A 14,167-nucleotide genomic window follows, 5' to 3' on the forward strand; every position below is an offset into this window, starting at 1 on the left:
TCAACAATGTCAACCAATTTTTCAAGTTATATGAGGAGCAAAGAAGATAACATTTTAAGATAAATTTTATTCTTTACATCCAAATCTTTAAATATTAAAATTTTATTTTCTTTTTCCTTGGAGGAAGAAATAATTTATTATCTTCTGATATAAGGAAAGAAATAATTGAGAAAAGCTAGCTCTCCATTTTCTTAGTAATTGATCTCCTAGTATTCAGGAGCTGCTTATATAAATGGGAGTATTTGCTTTTTAAGCTTTGTTTACAGATTTTGCCAGATGAGGATGTACCCTGCTAACTATAACTGTGGATTTCCAGCTGTTACCAGAAATCTTGATACGCACAGCTTTGGAACTCAAAGCACGTCCAAAGATCAGCCACTGGTAAGCCTAAAATAATATCAAGTATTAATTATTGGTAAACCTTTCAGCAAAGACTGCTGATTCACGAAGACCATAAAATTATAGGGATGAATATGGTCTTAATAAATCCTCTTTTTTTTTTGTCCACTGAGGCTTGAGTGGACTTAAATGAGCCTAAACAGAGGAGACATTCTGTATTTTAAAGGCTATTCCAGTAATTCAACAACTTCCTTTAGGGACCTACTATGGTGTTTCACCACCCTTCTTTTCAAGAGTATTTTTTTCCTTATTTATCATCAAAAGCCCTCTGGCTGCAGTTGAAATTTGAGCTGGGTCTGTGATTTTTCTACTTTTTGAGGAAGTATTTTCTGGCTTGGTTCTTCATGGACTGGAAATGCAACCCCTAAAACAGAGTTAGAAGGGGTAGAGTGCTGAATCCTCCACTCATTGTCACCAACTCCCTTCTTTCTCCCCCCACAACACACACACACACAGTCACTTTGTGTCTCTATCTTTTTCTTGTCATACTTATACAACGTTATTCCCAAAATATAATTGAATGAATTCTCCCTGATTCCTGGTTTAGGAGAGAAAGACTAGCCAATGTTAAACTAAAATTGTCTGGGCAGTGGTTAATGCAGTCTCTTCGAACTTCTATCTAAATGACAACCAGCTGGTGAAGTCCCAGGGTAACAGACCAAGTTAGGAGCCCAGTAATAAGGACAGGGGACAAACAGCACTGGGGCAGATTGAGTTTTCCAAGCTGGAACTGACAGCAAAGCAGGGCACTCCCAAAATGGAACCTAAGGCTGAAGCACAAGAGGTATTTAAATGCTATCTGTTGCTTCAGGTCAGGGTTGTACCATTGAGAATAATTGTACAGGAAGCTGGTTAGTGTGAATGCTATAGTTACCTTACAAAAAGGGAGGGGAGGGCCAAGTCTAGAAACCAAGCCACACCTGAAAAAGCTGTCTCCATTTACAAAGTAACAAGACATTAAATACCCAATGGGATTGTTATATACACAATAACAACTCAGTGGAATATTATGCAGTTATTCAAAATGATGACTATGACTATATAGAGGCATGAAAACATATTATATTAAATGTTTTATTTTGATAAGTTTGTCATAACAAAATACCACAGACTGGGTGGCTTAAACAACAGGCATTTATTTTCTCACATTCTGGAGGCTGGAAGTCCAAGACCAAGTTATTGGCAGGATTAGTATCTTTTCAGCTTGTAGATGATCATCTTATCCTCTTAGCATCTTCTGTGGTCTCTTCTCTCTGCAAATGCATCCCTGGCATCTCTTTGTGTGTCCAAATTTTCTCTTCTTAAAAGGACACCAATCAGATTGAACTCACCCTAATGTCCTAATTTTAATTGCCTCTTTAAAAGCCCTGTGTACAAATACAGTCACATTCTGAAGGGCTAGGGGTTAGGGCTTCAACATATGCATGGGGGGAGGAGACACAAAATCTAGCCCATAATATGAGCAATAAGAAAAAAATGTACTAAAAATGGTTAGGATGATGGGAACTCCAGCATCCACCACTCAGTAAGACTTTTTATATATTAGCTCCTTCAATCTCACAGGAACACAAGTCATAATTTGAAAGGAAGAAACAGAAACTCAAAGAGTAAAATAATTTGCCAAAGTGCCCACAGTTATTACATATAGAAATTGGGATTTAAGGCCAGGTACCTATAGCTTATGATAAGCTAAAATAGAGTTATCTGATATTAAAAAGTATATGCCATTATAGCATTATTTTATACAAATAAAAGAGAGGGAAATGAATATTGTCGAGAATTAAATATGCACCAAGTTACTTTGCAAGGTGTCATGGGTCATAGTAGATGGATAAAATAGATAGAGTCCTTGTTTCTAAGAAGAGGGAAAATTTACATGTATAAATGCATAAAACAGCTACAGGTAAGAAAAACAGATGTGATAATTACAAAACAGGTTAACTAATTAATGAAGAAATTAATTATCTTAACCATATTATGCTTACAACTAAGTTTTGGTAAATCCATTTAAATTTTTTTATATTGTATATCTGTATGCATTAAGTCATTCAATGATATTTATTGAGAATCTACCATGTTTCAGACATGAATATATAGGCATGAATAAAACAAAACTGGTTGATTGAAGACCTGGAATCAACCTAAATGCCCAATGACAAACTGAATAAAGAAAACGTGGTACATATACACCATGGGACACTATGAAGCCATAAAAAAGAGGGACATCATATCTTTTGTGGTAATATGAATGAAGCTGGAGGCTATTATCCTTAGTAAATTAACACAGGAACAGAAAACCAAATACCACGTTCTGACTTATAAATGGGAGCTAAATGAGGGGAACTCACGAACACCAAGAAGGGAATAACAGACACTGAGGTCTATTTGAGGGTGGACGGTCGGAGGAGGGAGTGGAGCAGAAAAGATAACTATTGGGCACTGGGTGATGAAATAACTTGTACACAAACCCCCATGATACAAGTTTACCTGTGTAACAAACCTTCACATGCACCCGTGATCCTAAAATAAAAGTTAAAAAATATAAAAAGAAAGTCTAGGAGCCATAAGACGTTATCTTGCCCTTTGTCCCTATACAATAAGCCTCAAACAAACACAAATAGATCGCAATCTTTGCTAGCCAAGTGCTTCTTAGAGATCTCCCTTTTTGAGCCATGTATGATGAAGCCTAACAATCTTAGCTTGTCCTAAAGGATTCCCTTCTGGCCATTAAAATCTCTCTTGCCACAAGGGAAAAAAAAAAACGCTGGTAACTTCCAGAGAGAATTTTCAAAAATCGAGTCTTGAGACTACATGCATAAAAGCTCTCTGAACCTTTTCCAGAACTATTCAATCAGACTATCTGAAGCTGGAAATGTTTATTTTTAAGAGTTCACCAGCTAAAATTTCTGATTTACTGATCTATGGGGAAAGTCAATAAATGTGATCGGTGCTATAATAATTATCTATTGCTGTGTGATAAATTATCTCAAACCTTAGCATCTTATGACACCAAATATTTATTATCTCACAGTTCTGTGGGTCAGGAATCTGGGTGCTTCTTCCTCAAAGCCTCTTCCAAGCTACTGGAACTGAAGACTCACCCAAAGGATGAACAGATGGCCCAGCTTCCAAGCTCACTCGTGGAGTTGTTGGAGGCTTCCCTTCCTCATAAGCGGGAGGACTGAGGGCCTTGGTTCCTTGCTGGCTGTTGTCCAGAGGTCTTTCTTCGTCTTTTGTCATATTGGCCTCTTCATAGGGCAGCTCATGACATGGAAACTGTGAACAAACAAGAGAGCAAAACAAGACAAAAGCCAGGGCCTTCATGTAACCTCCTGTTGGAAGCAACATCCAATTCCATTGATCCAAAGTAAGTCTCCAGGTACAGCTCAAACTCAAGGTGGGGGAGGAATAAGGGCAAGAATGCCAAGTCATCTCAATGGTGTCCACCACTTGTCCCTCTCCCAGAATTGGAGGGTCAGCAAAGAGCCTCTGAGCTCAGACCTCAAGAATGAGTAGCCAACACTGGGGGGAATGGAGAGGTCAAGGACTATTCCAGAGGATGTGGAAATTACCACAAACTCAGGGGATAGAGAGAGTTCAGTGCATCCAGGGAAACCCTATTTGTCTTGTAGATGTCACAGCTGTTATCAAAAGCACACTATTTCTGCTTATTTGAGGGGGCTTGAGAAGAAAATCTTATCTCTGCACTATCAGGATCAAGGGGATTTTTCTCTTCAAGCAAATGAGATTCTGGATATACTAAAATCTTTAATGAATCTCAAACCTCCTCTGTGTGGGTTTTTGTTATTGACAACAACAAGAAGAAACTAAAACACATGAAAATATAAAAATACATACATTTGGTAGCAATAAGCTGGTTTGTTTTCTTTTAGTCTGTCTTTGTTGTGGCAGAAGTCTTTCACTAACAATAAATCCTGTCTCCTTTGCCCCATTTTAGTCTTAATTCTTCGTCATGCAAACATGGTCCAGGTGCGGGCTACACGTTTAAAAAAAAAAAAAAAGAAAAAAAATAAATAAAAACTACTGGATAGTTGGACTCTGTTGCTGACTGAAGGGGAAAAAAAAAGAAACTCTTTCAACAGAAGCTGCTAATCTGAGTGTCAATGTGGACTGGAATAAATTTATTTGAATTTTTTAGTCTGTATCGTATAACCCAAATTCAAAGTGGGGAATTGTGGTATCATAGAAAAGGCTCTGACCTCAGCATCTGGGAGAACAGGGTTTTGCTGGTTTTGCTTCAGCTGCTAACTGATGAGTAAGCATGGGTAATTAGATTCCCTTTGCAAGGCTTCTTGCCTAATCTGGTAAATAGTTTGAGTAAGACCAGCGTGGTTCGTGGTTCGCAGTGTGATGCCCAGATCAGTGCCTCAGAATCACCCAGAAGGATACTTGTTAGAAATGCAGATTTGGGGCCCGACTTCAGACATGCTGAATCCGGAACTCTGGAGTGGAGTGCCAGACTAGCCATTTGAATAAGTGATTCAGTGTATTCTGAGACATGCATACATTTGAGAACCACTGAGCAAGAAAATCAGATCTTTCCAACCTAAAATCTATAGGATTCTGGAACTTTACGAGGATAGCAAAAAATAATAGAAATGGTAACATTTTCTAATTTAGAAAATTAAAATTGTTTTTGGACAAATAAGGGAGATGCTAGCACATAATGCTCTATCACATAAGCATTAAAAGAAATAGATCAGGGCAGATTATTATTTAAGCCCCTACCTATATTATAGAGACAAGTAAAACCAGGACTGGGCAGATGAAGCACGTACACCTGGGGTCAAAAAGCAAATAGTGGCAAAGTCAGAACTCATATCCAGAATCCTGATTCCTGGTTTAATATGTCTTCCTCTCCACAGCTATTACTACTTCTGTTTCAATATACTTGGGTACCATATTTTGCCCGCATATATTCTCTAGACACAGAAGCCAGGCATTATCTATCTGTAAATGTTTTCGGTCAAATTTTACCTCTGATATCAATGGTTTTTCTTAAAGCATGAGTCACAATAGAACACAAATATATGAGTATCCTGAGAAATAGAGCATATATATATATATATATATTTATTTATTTATTTTATAGAAATATATATATAGATTATAGAAATATATATTATATATATAGATTATATATGTGTGTGTGTAAGTTTCAGTGAATTATTTTCTTGGAGGTTCCTAAGCACAGTCATTCTACTTTGGCTGGGTGCCTATAACTAAAGTTTTCCAAAGTTTTCATTTAAACTTTCATCTTTAAAATTGATAGTGCCATTAAAATAAAGGGACATAGACATTAACTGTTCAGTAATTACTGACTATTAGATCTTTGATGGTACCTGAAAAACATTATCCTTCTAAAAGATATAACAGGTAGTAATGGCTAATCGCCTAATTTGATTCTAACTTTTATCAATGAGTAATAATAATATTATTAGAAGTGTAATAAATAGAAATATATTTTGTGAGGCCTGAGGAAGTCCTAGGCCAAAATAGATTTTCTAACGCCTTCTACAAATTGAAAGGATACTAACAAGATGTTCATGGTCACTTGTACTCATTTGATATGCGATAACCTTTGTCATAAGGCTCAAGCTGTTAACCTCAGTGTCCTGTCAAATTCCTACTTTAGTAATACAGTTTTGTCTACCTAATTTTTTTTATAATTTCCAGTAAGTAAATTATATCTTCACTTTTGTTTCTAAAATAATTTTATAGTGTTATAGTTTATTCTAACAGGTCTTGTTTTCTCATTCTCTCTCCCTCTCTCTCTCTCTCTCTTAGGGTTAATAAAAGGAGGTTATACCATCTCCTTTAATCTGAAATTAGGAAAACGTGACATGAATTGAAATACATATGATCTAATGTAGTGCTGGCTATCAGAAGCCTTAAAACACCATGTGTTGGAGAAAAACACTTGACAGTATCATCAGTTTATTTTAAAATTTTCTTTTAAAATCGACTTTCTTTGATCCATCCTTAATTTCTTATGTTTTGAAACATGGCTATCTCTTCTCATTTGAGTTGTCATCTATCTCTCTTCCTGGGTCACTGCTCTGTAATCTATTTAGGAACCTGTAGACATGTGCAATAAAAAGACAATCCTGGTCTTGGGCTTACCATGCTACCAAGCGAGGCCAGCCCTTGCATCTCTCTCTGAAGGAATGGCATAGGCAGTGTGAGTTGGAAATCAGGTCACATGGCTTTGATCTTGGCTTTTAGCTCTGCCAATAACTAGTGTAGGTGCTGGCCTAAAGCGTTTAAGTTCCCTGGACTTTGGTATCTTCATCTATAATTTCTTTTAGCTTTGACATTTCATTAATTGTATCCCCTTTGGCCCAGAAGCAATTTTGGAGTCCAGGGGGTTCTTCAGGAAGCTTCACAGACTTCTTAGGAGAGAGGAGCACTTGCAAAGCCATGTAACTGGCAGAGTTCCAAGGCCTCCATCCCACCTTAAACATGACAACTTCCATTGTATCTCAGCCTCCATTCTCATTATATATGGGAGGAGAGTCCAGGTAAGATTATTTGGGGACTGGAGGGTAAGGAGTGGATGAGAAATTCCAATGCTAACTCTTCGTTTTGACAACTTTGTGCAATAGAATACAATAAAACAGTATATTGTAATAGATTATAGAAATCATTTTCTTTTAGAGTCAAGGTCCTCTTTACCTTATTAAACTACAAAAAGTTTGATATTGTCATGTATTCTAGATCAGAGGTTGGCAATTTTCTTTCTGGAAAGAACCAGATAGTAAATATTTTCAGCTCAGCTGGCTTATGGCCTTGGTTTCTGTTGCATTGAGCCTGCCATTGCTATATGAAAACAGCCATAGACAATAACTAAACAAATGGGCATGGAAGGGACTGGGACTTGGACTGTAGTTTGTTGATCCCCGGTAGAGAATAAAGGATTGGATTCACCTGTAAAAAGTGTTGAGGCATGTTTGCTTGTTGGAGAAAAATTGTTTAAAACTGTAATAAAGATTTTAGAATTTTTTTAAAAATAGATATTTTACAAAAAATTGTTTCATGGTTGTATTTTTTTCTTAAAAGATAATATGTCAAAGAAAAATCTTTTTCTTCTGTGCTCATTCTTATTTGCATTTACAACACACATTCATTAAATATTTTGGAATAAATCAAAATAATATTAATTCTTATAAAAAGTTTTAAATTAATAGTTGTTCTATCTTGTAATAATAATTTGCCATCAAATATCTCACCTTAGAATTATTTATCAAGTGATCACTCTACTAGTATTCATAATCTTAGAATTGTGGTTTAAAAATAGTTTCATTATTTTCAGCATGTATCTTGATGATCTTTTATTTTCTGTATTTACCTCTAGAAAAATGTCTTGCCTCTCATGGAATAGAATGTATTTTTAACTGCTGGAAGACACAAAGAAAACATTTGCATTTGCATAGAATATATTTTTTGTTGATTCATTTTTAGCAACAAATTCAAATTTCTTCAGTACGTTTACTTTTCAGTCTGTGTTGATGATTGTATAGAATCATGACTTCTAAATGGGTCGGTTTCAGAAAAATCTGTCTAATCTATACAATTTCTGGATAGAACATTTGTTCCAATGAACAAACACACTATAGTGCATGTGGTAGATAACAAATAAATAATATGGATATAATGAATGAGAAGCTTTCTAAAACATTATCAAATTAATCTTAGGCACGACACAGCCAAACCAGAGATCTGATTACTTCATCCTAAAAGTGAATAGTCTTATTGAGTTGTTTTTTGTTGTTGTTGTTTTTTTAACGGAGTGTCGCTCTCTTGGTCAGGCTGGAGTGCAGTGGCGCAATCTCAACTCGCAATCTCAACTTACCACCTCCTGGGTTCAAGTAATTCTCCTGCCTGAGCCTCCCGAGTAGCTGCGATTATAGGCATGCTAATTTTTGCATTTTTAGTAGTGACACAGTTTTGCCATGTCGGCCAGGCTGGTCTCAATCTCCTGATCTCAAGTGATCTGCCTGTCTCAGCCTCCCAAAGTGCTGGGATTATGGACATGAGCCACCGTGCACAGCCTTATTGAGTTTAGATTATTCAGCTAAAGATGTTAGCTTATGCCAGGTGCGGTGGCTCATGCCTGTAATCCCAGTACTTTGGGAGGCTGAGGCGGGTGCAGATCATTTGAGGCTAGGAGTTCCAGACAAGCCTGGCCAACGTGGCAAAATCCCGTCTCTACTAAAATACAAAAAATTAGCAAGAGGTGGTGGCACAAGCCTGCAACCCCAGCTGCTAGGGTGGCTGAAATAGAAGAATCACTTGAACCCAGGAGGTGGAGGTTGCAGTGAGTCAAGATCGTGCCACTGCACTACAGCCTTGGCGACAGAGTGAGACTCTATCTCAAAAAANAAAAAAAAAAAAAAAAAAGAAAAAAAGTAAAGAGAAAGACTTAAAAACATAAGCAAGCCAAATGATGGTATTTACGATTTTCCAAGTTCAGTGTAACTATGATTAATACATAACTAGAAAATCGAACAGTGGTCTTTATGGTATTTAATCTTCCTATATTGGCTGGTTAATATCAATACCACAAACTGAATAAAAATTTTTAAAAAAGAATTAAAATTATTTAAACCTCTCTGACGTGTTAATGTGAGCAAAAGCACAAGGCTAGGCTTTCAACAGAGCAGCAAATCCACAACCTGAGTCTATTGACTTTTGGAAGTATAAGGAAGCATTCAAGGGAGTGGTAACCTCAAAGGGATCTGACTTCACTTTGCTCAAATCTGAGAGGAAGGGTCCTGTGATTGCAGGTGAGTTGAATGAAAACCACGATCTCTCTTATACATGGAGACTATGTATTTGGAAACCAAAGCAGAGTTCAGATTTCTGACCCCACCCTTTCCAGCTGATGTGCCTATAACACTGCCGTAGAAGTGTTATAAAACTTATAAAATGGCTGCAAATAATTCCTCGTGCAGGTGTCTGGTCCCCACTCTTCCCCTCAGGGGTAGAGTCCATTTCTATCCTCCTCGAGGCTGGGCTAGCCTTGGGAATTGCTTCCACCAATCAAATGTGAAGAAAGTGACACTGTGTCATCTGTAGCTCTTACAAGGCCTAGCAGCTTCTGCTTTTGTTCTCTGGGGGGATCTGAGCTACCATATAAAGAGGCACCATTACCTTCCTGGAAAAAGAGAGATCCCAGCCTTCTAGCTCAGGCATTCCAGTGAGCCCCAGGCATTCCAGTGAGGTTATCTCAACGTACCAGGCCCAGGCTTGCTCCCTGCTGAATGCAGCCAAGTAAGAGACCCCAGCTGACACCACATGGAGCAGAAGAGCTGCCCAACTGAGTTTAGTCAACACAGAGAACTGTGAGAAATAAATAAAATAAATAATAAATCAGTAGTTTGTAGCATAATCTGTTACATAAAATAGAGAACTGAAAAACACATCACTTTATTTCAGCTTTGCAGCTTACATTTTGATGGCTGCCTCTATAATATTTCTAAAATCAGTCTACTGCATTAACCTAAATGCATTCTGTTGAAGCTTCATTTTCTTCTGCCTCATGACTAAATTTCTCCAGACAGACACACACATGCACACATACATGCACACACATACTAGTAATGTTTAGAATTGGCCAGGATCTGTATGTACTTTCCAGGGCTGTTTGTTTGTTTTTGAGATGGAGTCTCACCCTGTAGCCCAGGCTGGAATGCAGTGGTACAATCTCCGTTCACGCAGCCTCCACCTCCCAGGTTCCAGCAATTCTCCTGTCTCAGCCTCCCAGGTAGCTGGGATTACAGGCATGCACCACTACGCCTGGCTAATTTTTGTATTTTTAGTAGAGACGGGGTTTCACCATGTCGGCCAGGCTGGTCTTGAACTCCTGACCTCAGGTGATCTGCCTACCTCAGCCTCCCAAATCACCAGGATTACAGGTGAGAGCCACCACCACGCCTGGCCTCCAATGCCGTTTTTATTCTCTCATATACTGTCTTCAAGGTGTCAGTGAAACGTCAAAGAGAATTTTTCTTTGATTATTTTCAACCTGTTTATAGCATATGCCAGTGAATTCTACAATTGATCCAACAAATCTTTGCCCCTAAGCAATTAGCAGTAACACGAATTCACCAGAAAAACAAAAGAAAACACTGTGCTGCTGTGTTTGTATGTATGTGCACACTAGGGTGTAAATGTGTGTGTATTTTAACCTTCCATCTACTATAATTAAACTTGCCCGTGCCTGTTGTGTTCTTGTGATCTGAAAGGCTTAAAATGAAATTTAGCTGGCTCCAACCCCAGAATGTCTAAATTTTCCCAGCTCTAGGAAGAATGACTTTTACACCCTCTGTACACATCTGTCCCCCATACTCTTGCCGTCAGCTTCCCCCCGCCCCAGCATTAATCCCTTAGTCCTCTTGCCAAAGATGTTCTGCTGTTTGATAGAACACTAATCTCCTAGAATCTCAAAGTATCAGCTTACCTGTGAACGCCCAGAAACTGTCTCCATCCTTAGCCTCATCCCCTTTTATGTTTTCTTCATCTTTGAACAAATGCATTGCTTTCTGTCTGAGAATGAGGCTTACATTCTGTTGTGGTTAGGAGGGATATTGACCTGAAGGCACACTGTTCCCTCTTAACTCAAAGAAGCAAGATCAACATTCAGAATTGCTCAGTGACAAATCTCAATTGGTAGAAGAACAAGTCACCCATGGGCAGGAAACTCCGGTAAGCTCAGGGAAGAATTCTTTGTTAAATTAACCTGAAGGCTTTTGCTGAACTAAAATAAGTCTTGGAGAAAGAAATAAAAGGCAGAAGTAGGCAGATAAAATGTAACAGGGAAAAAGTTCTCTTTCAATATTAATCTCCCATCATGGTTCTACACATTTGTAACAGGAGAGAAGAGGTGATACAAAAGGAAAGTGCAAATTGACAGTCTTAGGACTCCAATTTGGGTCAATTTATTGCTAGGAAAGAGGCTGAGCTGTGAAATGAAAAACTCAGTTCCTGTGCAGATGAAGGGTCTCAAACTACAGTACTTCTTCACTAGGAAACTGCAGTGGATTTAATAGAATCCCACGGAGTACAGCTAAGGAGTTCACTCCTGTATGTCATATAAGCCCAATTTTCTTTTTTTCATTTCTTTCTTTTCTTTTTTTTTTTTTTTTTNTTTTTGAGAGGGAGCCTTGCTCTGTCACCCAGGCTGGAGTGCAGTGGTATGATCTCGGCTCACTGCAACCTCTGCCTCTTGGGTTCAAGCAATTCTCCTGCCTCAGTCTCCCAGGTAGCTCAGATTATAGGCACGTGCCACCATGCTCAGCTAATTTTTGTATTTTAGTAGAGACAGGGTTTCACCATATTTGCCAGGCTGGTCTCGAATTCCTGGCCTCAAATGATCTGCCCACCTAGGCCTCCTAAAGTGCTGGTATCACAGGTGTGAGCCACTGTGCCCGGCCTCCAATTTTCAATTCTAATAGGTGTCAAGTTTCTCATGCTTCAAACCAAATAACGATTGTATGAAAACTTGTCTTTTGCAGGAATGATCTTTGCATTTGCTACCCTATGTCTAACCTTCTCAGGCTCACTGGTGACGTGGGGTTAAAGGTGACAGGAAGGTGTCCAGCTTTCCCCTCCTCCCAATCACTGCAGAGCTTCCTTCCCATCTATATCTATGCTGCTGAGCTCTGCTGAGAGCCCTGGGGTTTCCTTCAATCTGAGGCTGAGATTGTATTTGGAATCTTTACCAATACATCTCAGGAAATGCCATGATCTAGCAACAAGGTGAAACAGTGTTTCGATGTTTGCCAGACTGCTGATGGTCAGTAGACCACATGTGTCCTTCCAGACACTATAGGCTTATGGGAAGGCGGAGGAAAAAAAAAAGACAAGTGAGATTCATCTGAAAATTCAGAATCAGCATGGGCTAATAATGGTATATGTGTTTATGTGGCAATTTGACCTTGACCTTGTTTCTAGGTCCCAGGATGCCTCTAACTTTGTCAGGTAGGAGTGATCTGCCCGTGATGTGATACCTAGTTAAAAAAGAAAACCTCTGGATTCATGCTTCTCACTGCATGCAGAAAAGCTGGGAAGAAAGAAAAGAAAAAGCTACGCTAATCAAGGGTGGAAAGATAGACTTATTTTTGAAATGGAAATGGAAACAAGTTTCAGATGCATTCAAGATTCTTTTGCACTTTTTCCCTCTTAGCTCCACACGATTGTGGTGAGACCACACCTAGACGGCTGCGTGGTGTCTTGGGTACCTGAGTACCCAAAAACTTGGACTGAGTTCAAAGGAGATGATTAAAGGAATGGGGGAATTGGAAGTGATTGACTGAGGAGAAAAGATTAAAGGAGCCAAATCAAGGAAACTGACAGAGCAATAGCTGAGGGGCAAAATGATAAAAGCTACAAGTACCGGGAATGTGCAAACACCAAGTAAGAAAAACATTCCTTGTTATAAATTAGCAGAGGAAAGTTTTGGCCGAGAATTAGAAAAATCTTGCGAGAGAAAGTGTTCAATTAGCCAACTGATTACTAAGTAATAAAAGTGGAGGCTGGATCAGGAGGGACATTTTACGAGCAGGCAGAATATATTTCCAGAAGGTGCATGGTAATGAGCGCTCCAGCACTTAGAAGGCACCATGGCCTGCACAACCTATCAGAACAAAACTCCAATAATTAGGACTAGTCACGTTAAAAATCACATTAATTACATTAATTTGTTCAGTCTTCTGAAAGGTAACTAGTTACTATAGGAGAAGGGCAGCAAAAAACTGGAAATTATAGACTCAGAAAACCAGCTTTAATGTCAAACAGTTTACTACAAATTATAACATGGAAATTAAATGCATAGCATCTTAGTGAACTTAATGAGGTGAGCAACAACTGCAAAGACTTCTAATGAAAAGTGAAAATAATTGAAAAAAGGCACTTCTTATAAAGTCAGGCTCTAGTAATGAGAACCACAGCTGCTTTGAAGCTTTCAAACCATTCATCCTGATGACCAAAAGGGATCCCTTTTGGTCACGGAAGTCATTTTTTAGTTGTCCTCCTAAAATTCCTAGTATGACCTTGCTGATAAAAGTATGCTAGCTTGTTAAAGAAACTCTTCTATTTAGAGTCTTAGCACAAAGGTTATGGAAATCTTAGATACAATTTGCATAATCATCAACCAGATAACTTGCAATGTTAAAACTATTCCCTTAAGTGTTGAAAAACATGGCTCTTGAAGATGACCACCCCGCCCCGATTTTTAGGAAAGACTGAGTTTATCAGGTGTTCTATAAAAATCTACTGAACTAAAATCATCAAATTATTTTGGAGTTTAAAACCTAATATTTACATATTTGCCTATCACCTATCCTTTATGCAATTGTGTAAGATTACAGACAAATTGGAACTCTTCTTGATAACACTTTTTCTGATTTCTCACTCGTTTTTATCCAGTTAAGTCCCATTTCTCTAAGAAGCTGGACAATTCTCCCCATGATAAACTTTGCCCTCTGCCCTCATTTAACTGCGCACACCCCAATTTCCTCAGTGGTAAATTTTACAGGGTCCCTCTACCAGAATTAAGAATCATGAGCTTGCTTTAATTTGAAATTGCCCAGTCCTTTGCTACAATAAACACCCCCAAGATTTCCTCCACTGGCATTTAATAATCTGCTTAATTGCACTGGCAGACACAGATATGGTTCATTTAAAGCCTGCCCATTCCATTCTGTTGCCACTCCTTTGTCCCTAATAACTGGTAAACAAAACAAAA

The sequence above is a fragment of the Cebus imitator genome, unplaced genomic scaffold, assembly GCF_001604975.1.
Source record: "Cebus imitator isolate Cc_AM_T3 unplaced genomic scaffold, Cebus_imitator-1.0 Scaffold91, whole genome shotgun sequence".
In the NCBI taxonomy this organism is placed as follows: Eukaryota; Metazoa; Chordata; class Mammalia; order Primates; family Cebidae; genus Cebus; species Cebus imitator.